We start from the raw sequence: 9,239 nt of genomic DNA, 5'->3' as shown, positions 1-9,239 counted from the left end.
GAATTCTCTCACAAGAGTTGTGGCATAAAGTGTATCTCTGTATTTGTTACGTTACCATAAAAATAAACTGCATTCTCAATGCAATTTTGAGGGACTTGCTATAGTACAATCCTGATCTAAAAAATGATGGGAAAGTTAATCTGTTTGAACATAAAATACACTGTCTTTTTACAGTTTTCAATTGAACATATGTCACAAAGGATTAGCAAATCACATTCTGTTTTATTTACTTTTTTGGAATCGAGGTTTGTAGAAGTTTTAAACACATTTTAATGGGAAATGATGTGAAACTACTTTGTTAGGTTTAGTAAAAGATCATGCTTTGGGTTACAATAAGTGTTTTTTGTTACATATGTTAAAAGTTCAGCACATTAAATAAGTAATATGGTTTAATTATACAAGTTAAAATAAGTCATTCTCCTGACATGAACTTCTGCAGTGATTGGTCCAAACAAAACCGAAACCGACAACTTTCTGTCTGCAAGACTGAAAACATTAAAAAAGGCAGCAGTTCGAGCTTGGACCAGTCTAAGAGTTCCTGACTTTAAAAAACATGCAGAAGGTATAGTCAAACAGTAAAACTAATGTCTTTCAGAGGTTGAAGATCTTCAACATTAAACTTATAAATTACACACATTATGCATGAATAACAAATTGCATTCACACTGATAACTGAGAGGAGAATAAGATTTCATTTGTGGCGCCCGAAGCTCTGAAACCAATAGATTAAAAAACAACAACAAACTTTACAAGCATCATCGATAGAAAATGTCCTGATTTCATGAAAAAAATAATCCCGATCAAACCTTTAATGTTCTTTTGATTATTATTAGTTTCTGCGAATGATCACTACAAACAAAACTCAACCTGACCTGTATATCCTGGCTAAATAAAACCAAAATTATCCAAATGGCTACACACCTGTAGAAGTAAATGAGAAAATATGGTTTGTCGTTTGTGTGAACTTACCCTTTTACAGACACTTCTTACAGCACACCTGCACTATTCTTTAGTGAGGCAGTTTTTTAAGCTCTAGAGGCTCCACCCACCCAACTTTGATGCTGATTGGCTGCTTGCTGCTACATTAAGTTAGCAAGCCAGCTACCAACAAGTCTGATTATGTCACTTCAGGATGACTTTGTGGAGTAAATAATGGTGTTTCTAACACTCAGATGCTTCAGCTTGGATCCAGGAAGGTTCTTCTACCTGTATTGCCCTCAGCTGTGGGCCACACAGGTGCACTTTAAACTGGGAGCAGTGCACTGATGCAGCAGCTTGATACCAGGACACTTTCCAAAGGAGAAACAAGGGAACTGTGCTACCTCAACCAAGGTAAGCTAAGTGCTAACTGCTTGTGCTAACATGCATGATTTAAGTTGGTGTCCTGGCTCTGAGTTGGGTTTTATGTCAGCAGTGTTTTGGCTGCTGGCTCATAATTTCTGCATTTATTTCAGGCTATTGTTGTGTTTTGGTTGCTGGTTGCTATATTATGGTCACCCTGTTAAAAATAATCGCCTAACTCATTTTTTCAAGTTGTGCAGGAAACAAAAAACTTCACCAAAAGTGTAACATATGACATTTATTGATCATTTCACTCAAAAAGGATGTAACAAAGGATGGCTATTGGCATAGTAATAACACTGTGTGTATATTATGTAACTTAAGAGAAATAAATGACTTAGGACATTTTTTGAACATGCCTTTGTGACTTAAGCAAGATATGGTAACACTTTATTTTGAAGGTGTCTACATAAGAGTCACACAAGCCTGTCAGAAACATGACATGACAAGTATCATGAGCATTAATGTTACTTCAAAGTGTCATTAATGTTCATGACACATCCCATGTCATGTATATGTCACTCTTATGTAGACACCTTAGAGTAAAGTGTTACCAATATTAGTGTCAACAATAAAACACTGATAAACTAAACTGATAACTAAACAATCTCCCTGTGATGATCTTAAAGGGGTAAAATCACATGATCTGATCAACTGAGGATTTTACCATAGGTGGCCGGCGTCATGAGGAGATGATTTAGGCAAAAAAAAACAATTTTGAAAAAAAAAAATTACTTAGGCGATTATTTTAACAGTGTGACGTTATAGGACTTTTCATGCTGGTCGTCTGATAAAATATGAATAATTATAATTCATTATTGAGAGTTGAATCAGTTCTGTAACATATTTCACTCTTAGTTGTTGTTGTTTTACCTTGTTTGGCTCCCTGCATGTCAGGCTGCTGGTAGTGTGTCTGCATGTTGGCTTTAAGGGTTCAAACATGACTGGTGTCTTCTTGATTGTATCCCACTGCTTAACTTGCCAACATTTCCCTTTAATATTGGAAATTTAGATGTCCGTATTATTCAGCTACTGTTCTGCTCTGTGCTGCTGCTACGCTTCAAACATCCAGCAAACCTTTTAAACTATCTCTCTCACGTCATGACGTTTATTCCAGTCATTTCCTTCCCTGTGAATCATAGCATAAAAACAATTTGAGTACCGGTAGTATAAAAAGCAACTGCCAAACTATCAGGTTCTGTGTCTAATGCAGTTTAGTCAGAGAGGTTAATTATCACCTCATTATCTGCTGCGCTCAGCTTGTGTGTTCTTGCTTCAGCTCTGTGCTGTCACAATCTCTGCTACTTCTGCTCCACATAAGCTGGTTCACTGAACTGTACACTGAGTCATTCAAAAAAGGAAACCTCAGAAAATGTTGGTATGTTCTCAATACGCCATCCCAAAGTTACAAAGAGGTTATTTATCATATTCAGTTTTGTTGTGCATCAACATCCCTCATTGAAATTGAACAGTGACTTAGTTATTATACTTCATGTTGGACGTTTTGCAAAAAAAAAACAACTGCTAGAAATTTTTATTGGACATTTAACCTTAATGTACTGAATTGACCTTCAAACAGGAATCATAGATATAAAATCTCTAATTTTTTCATGCATATGTCCAGTAAGGTTTCTTTTGTCCTGTTCATCTGCCTTGAGAACAGAATATCTGTGGACAGTTCAATATTTATATTTTCTTATTATGCACCTCAAGACAAGATAACTATAGCTTCAGCTTTATTTTCAATGAATATGGTACGATTAAGAAAGCCCTATAGTGATTCTCAAAGTGGGGTCATGGGACCTTCAGGGGTCTATGTCACTCTTGGCACTTTTTAAATGTATAATACTTGGTAAATTATGTTCTAATTTAACAAATATGTATCTCCTATGTTCCTGAACTTTACCCAACTTGGAATCGTGGGTAAAGTCTGGCAAAAAGTCTTGTCGTGTATCTTCAGCTTCAGGCGCCAGCAAACCCAACCTGGGTGTGATGGTTGCTGCTGGGGAGCCCGCTGGAGTTTGAGCTAAAAGAGGTTCTGGAGAATCATAAAAGACATTACGAATAATTACATAGAAATAGTCAATATTCTCACTGATGGTCTTGTTTGTTTAGGTAATTTAGGCTTAAATATTAAATTGAGTTTTTTAATGACCAGTTCTTTATAGTTGCTTTAACTTGTACAGTTCTCTGGTTAACTCCAGCTGTTTTTAAACATGTCCTGACTAGATTAAAACCAAACCATAATAATAATTGAAATCCCCTTTTGCTTACTGTTTATAAGGTTAATTAGGAGACAGGGTAAATGAATGCAGTGGGCAAATTGAGATTAACATCGTATGTATGCCAACTGTGTTTCCACAGGGAGAGAAGACTCACATCACATAATATGTATGTATCTCCTATGTATCTGCAAATATGGTAAATACATGTCAAATATGTTTCTAAGGGCATGGTCACACATGCAAATGGAGGAGAGTGACTATCGCCTGCTGAGGTGATATTCGTGCTCAATCAAGTTCCCACTTTCTGTATTGGTTGAAGCTGCAACATCGCTGGGTAGAAGTATAACTTGAGAGATGCAAAGATGCAAATTTGAGAGAATGGAGGTGAATGTTAATGTTGCATGTGTTACTGTGCCCTGATGCATTGTTCTTTCACATAACCAAGACTAGAGAAGTTTAAAAAATTGGCTTTTAAAAAAATGTCCTGGCTCCTTTTGAGTTTTTCTGCTTCCTGCTCAGCCTGGCACTGTGGCGATGGCAGTGGGGGGTCTGTGTGGTTTCAGGTGACCCATAGCTGTGTGGGAGGTTTGGTTGCTGGTAGTGGTGGGTCTGACGGCTTATCGGAAATGCCCCCTCCCATTACCCACACCCTCACTCCCTGTAAAAGCAGCCTATGTTTCCTTATGGCTCATAATGAGATACACCTCCAGGGCTATTTATTTACAAGCCTCTGAAACACCTCTGTGTATTAACAGGGCTCCCATTCACAATATCCCAGCTGGGGTATTTACAAAGCTGTCCATCGACACGGATGTTGACATCCGCAGCAAATTGTGGTTGAAGTTTTGCGGTCATGGGTATTTTGGCAATTCATATGCCGGTATGTATTCCATTAGATAAATATCACACCGAGTTACAGATCAAAAAATGGTGCAGTGCAGAGGACTTTGTTGACAGTAATGCCACAGTTTTATATTTGATTATAAACCATCAAAAATCAAATTATGGCTGGACAATATTAAGAAATTTGTTTTTCCAGTATTTTTCTGTGTGTCCTGTTTGCTGCAGTTGTGGTACAATTTCAGGATAGGTTTGCACTAGGGCTGGATGATATCACTTATGAATAATATTGCAATATTTTTAAGCTATACACAATAAATATCTTCATCCTTCATCAATGCGCAGTTTAACCATTTGATGCATAAAATCACACCAGTATGATATGATATGATTCCAGTAGTTCCTGCTACATATGTCTGCATCAAAACATTGTTGTTTATATTTATTATTAGTAATTTCTTTTGGAACAATTTTTAAAATTGCATGCAAAAATAGGAGAAATCACAATCAAGTGAAATTTAATCGCAATAGTATTTATTGAAACCAGGCGAGTGCACAAAGGCTTTTATCTGCATTAAATTAAAATAAAAAAATAGATAGTACATCTAGAATATTCAATATATTGCCGACCAATTTTTAATAAAAAATGTTCCTGCAGCTAAACAAGTGATCACAACAAAAACATATCCAAACAAAAAAAACTTTTGCAATGTGGGAATCAATTAAAAGGAGAATATTGTCACAATATTGACATATTAATATTTCAGCAACTTGTAACTGTGCAGCCATATTTAAGATATCTGACAGTTTTTTCACCAAGTGTGGACTGATCTAGATTTCTTAAGTTATAATTAGCTGTGAATCAATGTTTTCTCTTGGTGTTCTCAGGGGTATAGATGCTCTACATCTGACTGACACATCCTGCTCCTTGTTTGTTTCTTCCTTTCAGGTTGTGCAAACAAAACCAACTAAATATCCCTGCTGCAGCATGCAACTCAAAAATGAGGCTTATTCAAATAAGGAGGAGTTAATAAGTTGAAATATTTTTGTAATGTAACCGATATATGCAACTCTATACTGCATGTTTCAATCCAAATTCTCTCCGCTGAGGCAGACTTGGATGGAATAAAACATTTAATAATGCAATTAAACTTCCCATCCCAATTTGTATTGGCTGAACTCCCCAAGTCTCCCTGTTCATGCTTTCCAACCCCCAAGGAAGAGGCTGCCTGTAATGAGTGGAACATAGCAGAAATCCCCACAGCGTGCATGCTGTGATGTAGTGGCAAATAAAAAGGTGGGCAAACTAATTCCTTCCTGTCAGTCACAGACATCCTGAGGAAAAACATTAAACAGTAATACAATAAAAAGTGGTATTTCACAAGAATTACTTTATAATATTCCCATAAAAAAGTTTTATTTTGTTTCTGTTTTCGATTTGTGCACATTATGGTAATGCCTTGTATTTTTCCATTATTTTGCTCGCTATTGTTCACGTTAAAAGAGCTGCAAGGAGCTTTCATGTGTTGTTGACAAAAGCTGTTTCTTTGAGCACCAGACTCCTATTAGAAAGCGTCTGATTTAAGTGCCTCAGAGTTCTTCCGTGCCTCCCGTCCCTCCAGCAAGCCCAGCAAAAAGACATGAGCTGCCAGCAGCCTGGTGTTGGTGTTAGCTCCCAGGAAAGCGGGCGAAGCTGCAAGGAGAAGCCCCGGCTGCTGTCCACAGAGCTCCTCTGACCTCCTGCTGAAGCTCCAACGCCTCACAACGGAGCTTTGACTGCAGGTCTAAAGCTGGGGACACTACAACAACAACACTACACAACTTTCACAGTCTTTACAGATTTTGAAAAGACATGGAGTTCATACTACATGACTGGTTTGATGACTGAAAGACTGGAGGATTTAGCACTTAACGCCTGGATTCCACTGGATGCGTAACGACTGCAGATCCGTCGTCGGAGCCGTTACGCACCCATTATAATCAATGTGTGAGATTCCACCGACTGCAGATCCGCTGCGTAATGAGTCCGACAACGCAGGGCCATCCGACAGCCCTCGCAACACTTGCGCAGAGCTTCTATTTTTGTCGGACGACGGAGCACTACGCATAAATTCAGCACAGAGCAGATCGTTCGGGACAGGAAGTCTTGCACAGACACAAAATAAAACACCGGTATATTTTCAAAATAAAATACCTCGGGTTCGCTAACGAGGTCGGCCGGCTCGTTAACAAGCCGGCCGACCTCGTTAGCGCTCGTTAAGACGGAGTCGCTGGATTTGTCTCCAGTCATTAACGAGGAGATGTTGATTTTCTTCCAGTTATATCAATTGATTAGGCGTGAATTCGCGAGATCTCGTGCGTCCTCGGGACTCTGCTGTCCGCAACAGCTCCGACACAGACGGATCCGGTGGGTGTTGACGGACTGCGTAGATACGCAGCCGTTGCGGACAGACCCCTGTCGGAGTCGTTACGCATCCAGTGGAATCCAGGCGTAACAACTGCGCCTGATGATCACAGACTACATGATTTGGCAAACTGATTAAAGCAACTGAACGCATCAAACTCTCGTGCAAACTCTTGCTAGGGCGACGATTTCTGTGGTCCAGATTTGGTTTGTTAGCACTCTCCTTCTTTTGCTGTTCGCCATCGTTGTTTTGATATTCCTGCTACTTCCCGTCATCTTCTGATGCTATTTTTCTGTCCCACCCTCTCTTTTTCATTGGCTGTTGCTTCCAGATTCGGATCAAAAAATTCAAACATGTTTGACTGCGACTGAGATCGGGTTGGGTCTGTCGCTCTCACACACTTGCAGATTTGCATCTTTACCCCTCACACAGTAACAGATTTTTCTGCCTACTAACCATGCCAACTATCCCCAACTTGTGCAGACTGCTGCAGACTTTATAGTGTGTCCTCGGCTTCAGGCAAACCCAATCTGGGTCTGTTGGTTGCTGCTGGAGTGCCCATTGGAGTTTGAGCTAAACAAGGTTCTGGTGAACCATGACAGGCATTTAGACTAATTTTATAGAAGTAGTCAATCTCACTGATGGTCTTGTTAGCTTATGCAGGTTATTTAGGCTTAAATATAAAATTGACTTTTTAACGACCAGTTCTTTGTTGCTTTAAACTTCTAGAGCTCTCTGGTTATCTTCAGCTGTTTTTAAACATGTCCTGACTGGATCAAAACCAAACCATAATAATGATTAAATATTATAAGACAGGGTAAATTAATGCAGTGGACAAATTGAGATTAACGTTGTTTGTATGCCAACACGTCAACCATGTTTCCACAGGAAGAGAGAAGACTCACGTCTCCATAACAGACAATGCCAATGTCCAAACATGGACACAGATGTGGCTGAGACACTGCCAGTTGGAAATATCGGCGAACAGCGCTGTGGGGGAGGTGTACGCTAGTGGCACTGCTCCTCCAAAGAGCCACTTAACCTCAGTGGAAAATATATCGCACAAAGTAAACAGCGGTTCCATATAACGGCACAATATGATAAAGTGCAAACAGAGATATCAGGATCCATTGAAGCAAAGCAGAATGTGGTTTTCCAGCCCGACACCTCTCAACGGTCCACACGCAGGTACTGACTTGCTTTTCATCAGAAATCATCGTTGATATTTACAAGTCTGGAGCTGGATAATTGCTCAGCTGGAGCACTGAAAGACACACCGGAGAGGAAGACAAACAGGATGTGGTGTGAACGACGATAAAAAGAGTAGGGAGAGAAAAAGAAAAAAGCCGAGCTTGGCAGGTTGAAGTGGAGCATGTGCTCTTGGCGAGCGCCCAGCTTGTCCCCTGAATCCAAGCCACCTGTATTAACTCATGACTAACCTGATTAACCTGTTCATGGATCAGACAGACGCAGATACAGGAATGATAGATTTCTGGGCTGGCAGCCAAGCGAGCCATCTTGAAGGAAATGGTTTGTGTAATTAACAGAGAAGCTGAGCAGAATGACAGGGGGTAATTGTGGCGTTTGCAGATGATGTCTTATTGTCATCGTGGGTGCCTCCCGGGCTGTTATGGGTACAGGCGGCTGCTGCTCTGGGCTTTGGGATGGGAACAGACACCTGGCAGCACTAGACACGCAAACCCCCTATTGACTCTTCCTATTCACCGCCTCCTCCCTCTCCGATCCAAGCCCCCCTCTCCCCCCCACCCCTCCCCTCCCCTGACACCACCTCCAGAGCAGGTTGCTATGTGGTGTGTTTGATCATATTAGCTTCAAGCTGCTGCAAAGCAATTGCACAATATCCAAACAGCCTTGTCACAATGGTTGGAAACATGGCAGAGGGGCTGCAGGAGGGTGGGGGGCATTAAAAATTTAGCTGTCTGCACCGCTCTCATTTTAGAGCACAACATGGTGCAGTTTTTTAAAAAGGAACTGGTGGCTCGGCGGATGGCTTCACACGCAATCTTGCACTTTGGCCTTTGCCGCACCCTTTGTTCACTCTGTGCACCCTCCAGTCCAGCCGAATGATGAAAAAACACACTTTCTCACTTACCTCCAGTAGCACATGGCCATGCAGATTTTTTTTCTTTTGCTCAGGTTTTGAAATCTCTGTCTCTTGATGGATGTATATCGGACTTTCTAGAAACAATGTTCCAGTTTGTGGCCTTCACAGGTCCCCTTTATTCCTTGTATGCATGACTCAATCCAAGACTTGAGCAGGGTTGCACTTTTCTTTTGGATTGGGTTTTAAGATGTCTTGTTCTGGTTATTCTATAATCTGTAGACCTGGGCATTCATATCATTTGCTACCAAAAACATAGTCTATAAAAACTGTTGATACTGATTTCTGTGGATTATCTAGCTCAAC

Source organism: Centropristis striata, chromosome 21 (genome assembly GCF_030273125.1).
Source record: "Centropristis striata isolate RG_2023a ecotype Rhode Island chromosome 21, C.striata_1.0, whole genome shotgun sequence".
Taxonomy (NCBI): Eukaryota; Metazoa; Chordata; class Actinopteri; order Perciformes; family Serranidae; genus Centropristis; species Centropristis striata.
This window is presented reverse-complemented; position numbering follows the sequence as displayed.